This window comes from Macaca nemestrina, chromosome 18 (genome assembly GCF_043159975.1).
Source record: "Macaca nemestrina isolate mMacNem1 chromosome 18, mMacNem.hap1, whole genome shotgun sequence".
In the NCBI taxonomy this organism is placed as follows: domain Eukaryota; kingdom Metazoa; phylum Chordata; class Mammalia; order Primates; family Cercopithecidae; genus Macaca; species Macaca nemestrina.
Window position 1 is genome coordinate 8145082 of NC_092142.1, and position 13282 is coordinate 8158363.

Here is a 13282-nt window from a genome sequence, read left to right on the forward strand (position 1 = left end):
TGGAAGGAAATGCAGTTTTCGTGAGCACTCATTCACGCATACACGCATGTGCACACAAGCGAAAGCTTTGTTACTGCTGAGTGTCCGTCCAACCTATGTGCTACAGACCTTAGAACCTGGTGAGCTTGAAAAAGCAGATTCCTAGACCCCTCCGCTTTCAGCACCCAAGAGGTTAAAACCATCATCACCTAGGAGGTACCATCATCCATTGATTTTTGATTGTGTTCATGCTCAGTTCTTCCTCCAGATAGGACAACCGTTGGGAGAGCTAACAAATGTGTGTGCACGCATGTTCATGTGTACATGGGATCTCTGTGCATACATCCACCAGCACATACCTACATGTACCTATACATCAAAAGCATATTCTCAATCACAGGGTGTCATGAGAAAGGTTTTTGTTAAACCAGTGAATACCTGGGACTCAATGTTCTCAAAATTTTTTGTTGGAACTTACAATGCCTTTTTTGGTGGGGGAGGGAGTTCGTGTTTTTTCATCATCCTGGATAATACATATGTGTGTATACATGAATATATTAGATTTGCATGTAAACTCACAAGCTGCAGTCCTTTTCTGAAGGGTCCAAAATGCTTATTGTACAACTGCTCAGGACTGAACCTGATGCTTGATATAGGACCAAGAACCAGTTCATCTCAGAGCATAAAACCCAGTCCTTTGACCCATGGGTAAAGCCAGGGCATCTCATTGCTGCTGTCTGCAGTTTAAAGGGAGGTAGATTTGGGGTTGAACCTTGGACCTTTTGAAGAGTCTCCCACAAGGGTCTAGTCTTACATGCTGTGCACCGGTTGCCCTCCTGGAAGACCTGGGGGGTGGGGGGTAGCGGAAAGTGAAGCCTCTCTGGCCTGTAAAGGCTGATTGGATCACAGGTATCTGGCCTGAAGAAGGGAATTTGCCAACTATCTCAAAGGAGTAACGTTCTCTCAGTAGCAAGGTGGTATTGTGGTGAAAATACAGAGGATTTAAAACTAATAGTGTCATTTTCTAAAAGGACCAAGTATTGTAACATCTATTAAGAATAGATAAAATTTGTTAATACACTGCCAGACGCTCTACAAAATATATGATCTCTGTATTTACACAAGTGTCTAAGTTCATACAGAAGGCATTTAGAACCTCTCCTGACCTCTTTCAGTTACCTCACCCATGAATTGGGGATAATTGCACCATTACCTTAAAGGGTTCTTATAATGAGATACATTAAAACACACAAAACACTTAGCCTAACAAAGCATTTTATCTAATAAATCACATATATATCTATACAATGTACATGTATCCATATGCATTTAAATATTTTAAAGATCAAGTAATATACACATTTTGGCTGGGCGTGGTGGCTCACACCTATAATCCCAGCACTTTGGGGTAGCAGGCAGAGGCTGGAGGATCACTTGAGCCCAGGAGTTTAAGACCACTGTGAGCAACACAGGGAGACCTTGTCTCTTACAAAAGATTAAAAGATGAGCCATGTGTGGTGGTGGCACCCCTGTGGTGCCAACTACTAGGGAGGCTGATGTGAGACGATCTTTTGAACCTGGGAGTGCAAGGTTGCAGTGAGCCATAATTGCACCACTACACTCCAGCCTGAGCAACAGAACCAGACTGTTAAAAGATACATAGTATATCTAGTATACGTACATCTACACATATGTTTAATAGAACTCTATGCAATTGTATACATATAAGAAACCTCTATGCACAGAGACCAACTACTTTTTAGTGTCTCTATGTGCATAAGTATAATAGATACATTATCAGACCAAATATATATGCTAATTCTTACAGAACATGTAGGTACTGGACAGGGTAAGCGATCAGGAAATGGGACTTATTACCATTATCTTAATCCTCACAACCTCACAAGATAAGTCCTGTTATTGCCCCAGTCTACCCGAAAAGAACCAGAAGCTTGAGCAAGGCTAGGGACATGCCCAGGGCATATGGCTGTTAAGTGGCAGAGCCGAATCATGGTCACTGACTCCAAAGTTGTTGCTACATGCTAAAACACTTAGCATATATCCTGGCACTTAGTCCTTGCAGCAGCCTAGGGAAGCAATTTGCCCCACCTAACAAAGCGTATAAAAGCCTTGGAGCTAGGAGCCAAAGCATTCTTCTCTTTACTGCACACTACACTCTTTACTCTTTACTGCACAGCTGCCTAGCAAGCACTTGTTTAGATGGTGGGTTATCAAGAGGGCCCCAGGGTCTTCCTTTGGTGCATACCACCCCCTCCTCCCATGATGATTCCTCATGAAATCGGGCAGGTGCCTGGAACTTTGACATCCAAGCTCCCTGACTGAAATAGACAGATGGCTTGTTGCTTGAATGAAGCAAAGTCAGCGAGAGCAAGAGAATTCCCCAGGCTCTAAAGAAAAAAAATATATATATATAGCAGCTGCAGGTAGAAAATAGAGCAGAAACCCCGGAAGTAGGGTAATGGTGCTGCTGTGGGCAGGTGATGGCTGTGAAGGCGCAGAATGCAAATTGGCAGCTCATCAGCATGCAGACTCCAGCAAACCTTATAAAGCAAGTTAAACCCTCCACAACCCCCCTCCAAAAATCTACCTTAAAGCAGACAGCAATAGAACTACAGGCCAGAACACGAAGCCCTCATGGTCACATCTGGAAAGCCAAACTTTCTGCAACCACACCACAAAGTTGTCTAGAACTGAAAACCAGGTCAGAGGCACAACACACAAGCTCGACTTTTATCTCCCCCAAACACTCCTAGGCTGGCAAGTGGCATTGAAATTCATTACTGTAAGCAGGATTTCAGCAGCAGCCGAACTGCCACTCAGCTGGACAGGGCTGTCAGCGTAACTGGCTTGCTGCTGCTTTTTTCCTTTATTTTCCTAAATTGCATGACTAGATGATGTATTGTTCTACTCTTTTCCCTTTTTTCCCCAAAGATCTGTTCTCTCACCCCAAAAAGTGTGTGAAGGGGAGGTGGGGTAGTACGCATTTTATGAAAAAAGGAAAAACCCGCAAAACTCTGTTACAACAAATACCGAAATTCAAAATGATTATGCCACGCATGGCAGGGGAAAAAGAAAATGAACTCCTCTTCCTAAAATTTTTCTATCACTCAAAAATAACTGACTCTTCTAAGCTGATGGAAAGACACTAGATCTTTGTTGTTTCCAGTAAGCCAAAGATTTAGGCATGCAGCATAATAGACAGCAAAATTTAGTGGTTAGAGGTCTTTTTCCTCTTTTAAGTTTTATTTTTAGATATGATGTCTCACTAGGATGCCCAGGCTAGTCTTGAAATCCCAAGCTCAAATGATCCCCTCCTGCCTTGGTGTCCCAAAGTGCTAGGATTATTAGGCATGAGCCACCCTATGTCCAGCCTTTGTCGTTTTGTAAAAAATTCTCGATGAACGTCAATTTGGATCCCACCTCTTCTATCTTCCATCTTCTTCCCAGCTGTGTGACTTTGGCAATTTAGCCTCTCTGGGGCTGTTTTCAAATTTTGGAAATGCCTCATTGGATTTTGATGACGATTCAGTAAGATTGTGCAACACTGAGGGTTTCGAGTCTTAAAAAGTTACCCTCCATTTGGGGGAGGATGGGGGAAAGACCTACGTTGAAAAGAGGTGCTGGATTTTTATAACCACAGGACAGCGTTAAGTGAGGTTGAATTTGGAAAACCTGGGAGGCTGCTCACCTATTCAGAGCTATTCTTGAACATTTTAGCTGTGCTTTGCTATCTGGCTGTACTCCACGGGCAGCCACCTAGGAACCTGCGTGTGCTTTGCATATCTGCAGTGCGTATCCACAAATGTAGAGAAACCCAAGGCATCAGAGCCACTCTGCCCCATGTGTGAATCTCAAGCTCCACCACTTGGTTCTCAGCCAAGACGCCCAACCACATTAAATCCCCACATCCTCCTTAGTAAAATAGAAGGAAATATGACTTTGGAAGCCGATTGGAAGAAAAAGGTGAGATGGAAAACGTGCAGTGAAATCTTCACCCCTCTCCTCTCCTTATTTTGCCTGAAGATATTTTTCAGCCAGGAATTTGTCACTTTGATATAGGTTTGAATTGAAACAGAACACTCAACTCCAATAACAAATTGTTACAGGTACCCAAGACCCACCCTTTGCCCCATAGATACTAGGGTTAGATAAGATCACAGAGATGTATTTATGCTACAGGAGACAAACAATATTCCAAGGCAAACTCAACTTAGTATTTTAAAACTCACTACATACTGACAATTGGGTTTCCTACCAACTTGGTTTCTCTTCTAACAGAGCAGCATCCATGTCCATACGGGTCTGTGTTTGGGGTTTGGAGAGGGAAGGAGAATTGATCAGCCAAGGCTGCAACTGAAATGTTGGGATAAGAAGTAATGTTTCATCCCTGCGACTCCCCAATAGGCCATGGCCATTTTCTTCAATATCCCTGCCCTAACCTCTAAATTCCTGGGTACCAGTGCTAGGAAAGAAATAAATGTTCTTAGCCTCTCCACATCAGTCACAAGGATACCATGACTGAGTCCAAGGTGTAGAATGGAACCCAACTCCCTGGTGGCTTTGGAAACTAAATGCCCCCGAAGACTGTTGTTGGGTATGTACAGGTATTTACAAGATATTTAACTTCCAGTGTTTGAAAATGGGAAGATTTCATAGAATGTGTCCCCTGAGAAGTTGGAAGCTTGGGAAAACAGTGTCCACATTCCTTCCTAGAAGCAGGCATCTAAACCAAGCAATGACTACCTGAGACAGAACAGCTCTTTCCATTCTCCTAGAATGCCCACTCCCTTACTGCCAACCAGCCAGGAACTCAAAGAGGCATTGCACTGATAGATCCTGGGTCTGGAGGTAGGTTTATTAGATAGCCAATGAGATTAAAATCTCTCTAAGAACGAGACGGTCACAATAAGTCATTTTTTAACAGTATGGTCACTTAAGATGACTTTAAAGTCATCCCATCTACAAAGCGCAAAGTATAGGCCAGGCATGGTGGCTCACACCTGTAATCTCAACACTCTGGGAGGCCGATGTCCACGGATCACTTGAGCCCAGGAGTTTGAGACTATTCCTAAGCAACCTGGTGAGACCCCCTCTACAAAAAAAATACCAAAAACATTACCCAGGCATGGTAGCATGTGCCTGTAGTCCCAGCTATTTCAGAGGCTGAGGTGGGAAGATCTCTTGAACCCAGGAGGTAGAGGTTGCAGTGAACTGAGATCACACCAATGCACTCAAGCCTGGATGACAGCACAAGACCCTATCTCTCCAAGAAAACAAAAAAAGGCAGAGGAAATGAGAGGAGAGGAGAGGAGGAGAGAGGAGAGGAGAGGAGAGGGGAGGAGGTAATGGGAGGGAAATAGAATGGACAGGGAGAGAAAAGACTGGAAAACTCTTCCTATTCTGGTTAATATTAGATTTGAAAGTGTGAAAGTATCATGATTTACTTATCTAGTAACCATATAGACTTGTCATATTTTAGCCCAAGTTTGATTTTGCTTCAGTTTTCTTGGCCTTGCCTCCTCCAGTATAGATTTCCTCATGCTTTAAACTGGCACTGTCTACCAGAAATATAAGGAAAGATGCATATATAATTTTAAGTTGTCTAGCAGACATGCCACAGAAGTAAAAATAGGTTAAACTAGTCTATTTTACTTAACTCAATATTAAAAATAGTATTTCAACATGTCATGAATAGAGAAACAAGGCGATTTGACATCTTCATGCTAAGTCTTGGTACTTGGCATAAATTTTACAGCACATTTCAGTTTGAACCAGCCGTATCTCCAGTGCTCAAAAGCCACATCTGGCCAGGCATGGTAGCTCATGCCTATAATCAACACTTATGAGAGACCAAAGCGGGGTATGAGATGAGCCTGGGCAACATTGTGAGATCCCCATTGCTATGAAAAACAATCAGCTAGACATGGTAGTGCTGATAATCCTAGCTATGCGAAAGGTCTGAGGTGGGAAGATTGCTTGAGCCCAGGAGTTCCAGACTTCATTGACCTGATGGCACCACTGCACTCCAGTCTTGAGGACAGAGCAAGACCCCAACTCTAAAAATAAATTTCTTTAAAAAACGCCTATCTAGGCTCAGCTTGAGGTGCCCACATTGGACAATGCTGCTACAGACCATTGAAGGATGCTGTTGGCCATCTTTGAGATGGAGTCTCACTCTGTTGACCAGGCTGGAGTACAATGGCGTGATCTCAGCTCACTGCAACCTCCACCTCCTGGGTTTGAAGTGATTCTCCTGCCTCGGCCTCCCAAAGTAGCTGAGACTACAGGTACCTGCCACCACATCCGGTTATTTTTTGTATTTTTAGTAGAGATGAGATTTCACCGTATTTCACCATCTTGGCTAATTTTTATATTTTTAGTAGAGATGGGGTTTCACCATGTTGGCCACGTTGGTTTCAAACTCCTGATCTCAAGTGATCCACCCACCTCGGCCTCCGGAAGTACCGGGATTACAGGTGCGAGCCAGCGCGCCCAGCCCTCTGTCACCTCATTTCTAGTTTTACCTTAGCATAAGCCTCAGGAGTGAGGCCACCATCATTCTGGCCGATCCCATGGGTGATGCTGGCATCTGATTTATCACTGTCATCAGTCTGAGTAAAAGTTCTGCTTCTGCCCCCATACTTCTCAGAAGTGGAAACATTGGCTCCTCTTCACCGGCAGCTATCCTCTTAAAAAGCCAGCCATTCATTTACTTTACTTCTGGTTGTCACGGATGCTCAGGTTTTTGGGAAATAACCCAGCACATACTACAAGCTTATCTTTTAGGGATTGTATTGGCCGAGTCAGCAAATCCTAAGTCCCAAAGGAGACACAGTGAAGTCCTAGGGCGTATCAAGGAGCGTGATTTAGGAGCAGCTATTTTAGCAGCACTATTCCTTCTTCAGTCTCAATACCCAAGGGGGAGGAACCCTACCCTCTTTGTTCATTCTTTTACCCGTTTCTTTGCTCATCAACAATGCTCCACCTTTCCCCAGAGTGCTGAGCACTAGGGGTTACCAAAATAGAATAAGTATAGTCAGAGGCATTTGAAATATGTCAGAGGCTTTGAAACAGCGACTTCTTCTTGAATATGGGTGGGGTCAAATACGGCGGAGACCTGCTGGGCCCTATTCCTAGGTGGTTAGGCATTCTTATCACAGGATGAGATGGGAGGTACGCAGGATTGGGATCACAGGATGTAGGTCATAAAGACGCTGTTGATGAAACAGGAAGCCAGCCAAAACCCACCCAAACCAGAATAGTGATGAAAGTGACCCTTGGTTCCCCCCTTCACTGCTCATTATATGCTAATTATAATACATTAGCATGCTACAAGACACTCTCACCAGGACCATGACAGTTTAACAAATGCCATGGCAATGTCCAGAAGTTACCCTATGTAGTGTAAAAAGGGGAGAAACGCTGGGTTCAGCGAATTGCCTGCCCCTTTCCAGGAAAACTCATGATATACTTGTTTAGCATATGATCAAGAAATAAGTATACTCAATTGAGCAGCCCCATGCCGTTGTTCTATACTGAAGCCATTCTTTATTCCTTGAATTCAATAAATTTGCTTTCACTTTACCCTGTGGACTCGCCCTGAATTCTTATGCAAGATCCAAGAACCCTCCCTTGGGGGTGTGGATCAGAACCTCTTTTCCAGTAACAGTCAAAGTGAAACATTACAAATGTGCCTGACATACCATTAGGTGAACCATCATAACCTTGAGTATTAATGTCTATTGCTTTAACATAAATTAGGCATGCTTAGTAACTTGAAGCACACATTTGAGTTTTTACAATTTCTAGGGGGTCAAGAAGTCTAGGTATGCATTAGAGATGGACCCTGTGCTCAGGATCTCCCCAGCTACAACTGAGGTTCTGACTATGGCTGATTCCCACGAGGCTTGAGATCACCTTCCTAACTTATCAAGGTTGTCGACGAAGTTCGGTTCCTCATGGAGTTAAGATTAAGGTCCCCACCTTCGTTGCTAGTTGTTAGCTGGTGACTTCTTAGCCCGTAAAAGCCACCCAGCGATTCCTTTTCCAGGCAGCTCCATAGAAAGTTTACTATGTGGATATTTGCACCTTCTTCCAGGTGAGCAAAAAGGTATGCTTTTTGAATTTCTTCACATTCGTTTAAAGTTTCTTCTAACTAGTTCAGGCTCACCCAGGATTCTCCCCCTTCAGATTAACTCTGTCAAATGCTAAGTAACCTATTACTGCTACCAAGGTAGTGCTATTGCATCCTAGTCAGACTCCTCCCATACTCAAGGAGATTACTCAGAGCTTGTTCACTAGGGTGCAGAAATCCTGCCGACCATACCTTGTAAAACTGCTTCTTTATGTCAAAATAAAAAGCTTTACTGTCTTTGTGGTAAGAACCACTTCATCACCAATTCCCAACTTTCAAGGTAGACAAGGCCATCTCTATTTTCTGGATAGGAAAACCAGGTCTCAGAAGTGAGAGAAGGCTACACAGCTACTCGAAATTGGTGGAGCCAGATTAGAAGCTTGGTCTTAAAAGCAAAGCCTTGGAAGTGTCCCCCAAGACCCACAGAATTGTCACTGGTATAGCTTTCCCAAGACTTTCCTAGTAAGCTGCCAGATCATTAGAGTCACAATAAATGTAAGTCTTTGCATAAGTTATTTGTTGTAGCATAACACGTTACCTCCAAATTTAATAGCTTAAAATAACAAACATGGTTGGGAACAGTGGCTCACACCTGTAAGATTTCGAAAGCCAAGGCAAGAGGATCGTTTGAGACTAGGAGTGCAAGACCAGGCTAGGCAACATCAGGAGATCCTGTCAAAAAAAAAAAAAAATAGCTGAACACCATGGTACACTCCTGTAGTCCCAGCTACTACTCAGTAGGCTGAAACAGGAACACGTGAAGTCCAGGAGGTCCAGGTTGACGCTACGGTGAGCCAAGATCGCCCATTGCATTCCAGCCTCAGCGATAGAGCAAGACCCTGTCTCAAAGAAAAAAAAAAAAAAAAGAAAGAAAGAAAAAAACATTTGTAGTTTCTGTGGGCCACAGGTCCAGGTTGCTCAGGGTTTTGCAACAGGCTGCAATCAGTGTTGGTGGGGGCCACTATCATGTAAAGTGTTGGATGGGAAAGGATCTATTTCCCAGCTAACTTTCAACGCTATTAGCAGGATTCAAGTCCTTGCAGACTGAACTGGGGCCTGAGGGTTTTTTTTTTTTTTTTTGCTGACTATAGCCAGGGGCCTTCATTTCTCAGTTCCCAGCCATGAAGGCCTATCTGTAGGGTAGCTCACAACATGCCAGCTTCCTTCAGCAAGTAAAAAAGATCCAGAGTGCCCACAAGATGGAAGCCACAGATTTCATAGCCTATTCTCAGAACCAACATCTTGTCTTATAAGGCTTGTCTTATAATTTTCATGGGGAGTGGACATTAAAAGGAAACAAGAATGAATCATAAGCAATTGAGACTTCCATGGGCCGTCAGATCTACAGTCAGACACCGTGCTCTTGGCATCCTCATCAGAGGTCCCAAGCAACACATTTTACCGTCCGTTTCCCCCTTATGTTTGTCTGGACAATGTCCTGCTGACCTATACATTTTCACTTAATTCTATTTCTGAAAACCAACACTTTTTCTGCTGCTTAAAATGAAGATTCTCTTTCTAATCAATACAGCCCACTGGATACCTTTCCCCAGCAGATTCTTAGTACATCAAAGATGAAAGAGCTGAAGGCATTTTTTTTCCTCCCCTCTAAATGTGGTCCATGGGTTGCCTGCATCAGAAGCACCTGGAGAGCCTGCTCACAAGGCAGATCTGAGTCCCTTTTCAGACCCTGGCAATTTGGGTTGCTAGTGCTCAAAGTCTAGGTGATTTGCATGGCATACAGCCTAAAATTTGAGATAGAATGCTTTAGATCTATTCAAGAGGTTCCCAAACCTGGCCACAACATCAGAATCACATGAAATGCTTTTATAAAACACCCCTGCCCTAAACTTCACTCATAAGGATTTAATTTGATCAGAGTGGGTCTGGGAAGCCCGAGTCTGTTACTATTCCATCCTCATTTTATACATGAGGAAGCCAAAGCTCGAGAAGGGAAAGCAATGCTGATATGGTTTGTCTGTGCCCCCACCCAAATCTCATCTGGAATCATAGCTCCCACAATTCCCACATGTCATTAGAGGGACCTGGTAGGAGGTGGTTGAATCATGGGGGCAGGTCTTTCCTGTTTTCTTGCGATGATGAATACATCTCATGAGAGCTGATGGTTTTATAAAGGGTGGTTTTCCCTGGCCAAGTTCCCTCTTGCCTGCCTCCAGGTAAGACCATCTGCCATGATTGTGGGGTCTCTCCCCAGCCATGTGTAACTGTGAAGCCATTAAAAGCTTTTTCTTTATAAATTACCAGTGTCTGTTATGTATTGGTCTGTTCTCATGCTGTCGATAGACAGTCTCCCCAAGTTGTTAGCTAAAAAAATCCAGGGTTTGAACCCAGTCTGAAGCATTCCAAAGTCTATACTCGTCAAATTTTTATTTAAAAAGGAATTGGATGTCGTGATTCCTTCCACCGTCCATCAAGGTCACCTTAGTTCCTCTAAAGAGCTGGAGTTGATTTTATCTTCCAAAGATTTATCTTCAAGTTACCCTTTTAATCCTGTATTTTTTAAAATTTAAGTTGGACTTCACCTTTCTCTGGTGCCTCCTTGAGTAGCTTAGTCATTGACCTTCTGAATTGTTTTTTCTGGCAATTCAGAGATTTCTTCGTGATTTGGATGTATTGCTGGTGAGCTTTTGTGGATATTAAAGAACCTTGGTTTGTCATTTTACCAGAATTGCTTTTCCGGTTCCTTCTCATTGGGGTGGACTAAGAGGAAAGATCTGGGGCTCTGGGGCTCAAGGGCTGCTGTTCAGATTCTGTTGTCCCATGGGGTGATCTGTTCATGTGGTTTTCTCCCCTTTCTCCTAGGGATGTGGCTTCCCGAGAGCCACATTGCAGTGATTGTTAACGTTCTCTTCTGGGTCTAGCCACCAAGAAGAGCTATACAAAGCTCTGGCAAGTTAGCCCTTTTTAAAAAGACTGATGCTTAACTTTTGAAAAATTTTGAGAAGTGGAATTGGAGCTAGAAATATTAAGGCATAGACAAATATATTGAAATGGATTTGAAAGTTAAATACAATGTACTACTTTTTGTAGAAAAGATGGGCATAAGAAGTTTGGACACTACGCCAAAAGAGCTAACATAATAATCAGTGACTTGGTCCTGGAAGAGACATACACGCAGTAGTTAAAATTGGACTGGAGTAGTAAGAAATGAGAAACTCTAAGTGACATAAGATGGTGAAAGAATTGATAGAAATATAATGGAAGGGGGCAGGTGTTGAAAACCATCTATTGGATATTATGCTCACTACCTGGGTGATGGGTTCCATCTTACTCTAAACCTCAGCATCATACAATATACCCTTGTAACAAAATCCACATGTGTACCCTCTGAATCTAAAATAAAAGTTTTAAAAAAAAAAAAAAAAAAGACTGATGCTTAAATTCAGTTGTCCTGTTAGCCTACACTTCATTTCAGCTTCTTTCATCTCCCTTTAATATGGATATACTGATGAAGACTTCAAAATTCACTAAGAATCTTTGGGATCTAATTTCTTCAACCAATTTACTTTAGGGTCATTTTTAGAGTAGGTGGCTCTGCCCAGTTCTCAATTTGACAACCTCTCCAAATGTGAATGAGTTCAAGTCATTCATTCCTAAGCTATCATGCTAATAAAGATCTGCTGAATATACTAATACCTTTAACTCCAGACATGTTCTCAACATAGCCTTTAAAACAAAAAAGCAATCTTGATACAGCATGTCAATATGAAATTGGAATACAAAATATAGCTGGGATTCCCCTTATATCCTATAGCTTTTTATCTATTCTACAACCCTAGAACGAATTTTAAATCGAAAGACAGGGTCTTACTCTGTTGCCCAGGCTGGAGAGTACGGTGGTGCCGTCCGAGTTCACTGCAGCCTCCAACCCCTGGACTGAAGCCTCCTGCCTCAGCCTCTCCTTCCCAAGTAGCTACAACTATTGGTGCATGCCCCCAAACTCAGCCAATTTTTACATTTCTGTGGAGATGGGGTATTGCTGTATCCTTATCCAGGCTGGTCTTTAACTCCTGACTTCAAGCAATCTTCCCAACTCGGCCCCCAAATTGCAGGGATTCCAGGCATGTGTTAATGTCCCCAGCCTGGAACCAACCTTTGTGGTTATCAATGCTCCCCCCCCATCAGCTAACTGTCTTATTTTATTTTTTTGAAACAGTCTCCCTCTATCACCCAAGCTGGAGTGCAGTGGCACAATCTCAGCTCACTACAACCCTCACCGCCCTGGGTTCAAGCGATTCTCTTGTCTCAGCCTCCTGAGTAGCTGGGATTACAGGCACCCGCCACCACGCCCAGCTAATTTTTGTATTTTTAGTAGAGAAGGGGTTTCACCATGTTGTTCAGGTTGGTCTCAAACTACTCACCTCTTGATTCATCCAGCACGGCCTCCCAAATCTCTTCTTACATGTATCAAGAGTCATACTGACCAATGAGTTCTGGGTTGCAAGAGGATTTTTTGAGCCTGTCTGTCCACATGTTAAAACATACAAGTGCTGAATTTTATTTTTAAATGACATAAATGTATATATTTATGGGATACAATGTGATACCTTGATACATGTATATATTGCAGAATTAGCAAGTCAGGCTAACATCACCTCACATGCTTATTTTTGGTAAGGACATTTAAAATCCATTCCTTTAACAATTGAGGTATAATACATTATTAACTACGGTCACCTTGATGTGAAAAAGGTCAGAACTCAATCCACCTGTAAGGAACAGAAACGTACCTTTTGACCATTTCCCTTGGCCGCACCAACTCATATCCCCAGCCTCCGGTGAGATCATGCAATATTCTCATTTATATGCCTCGCTTATTTCACTTAAGATCAGAATGAAGAGGTAACACAGATACGGAAAAAATATTTGCGAATCATACATCAGATAAGGAGATCATATCCAAAATACGCAAGAAACACAAACCATTCAATAAGAACACAAATATGAAAAAATGGGCAAAGAACCTAAATATTCTCAAAAGACATGTAAAAAGCATTTTTTAAATGCTCACCATCGTTAATCAGGCAAATCCAAATTAAAACCATGAGATATCGCCTTATACCTGTTAGAATGGCCATCAAGACAAAAGGTAACAGGTGTTGGCTAGGATGTAGTGAAAACCTTTGT

The 13282-nt window shown here is 42.7% G+C and overlaps 1 pseudogene; it reads right to left on the reverse strand.

Annotated features, from left to right (window-relative positions):
* Window positions 1–12544: 12544 nt before the first annotated feature.
* On the reverse strand, window positions 12545–12647 carry LOC112424292 (small nucleolar RNA SNORA40; annotated as a pseudogene).
* Between the last annotated feature and the right edge of the window lie 635 nt (window positions 12648–13282).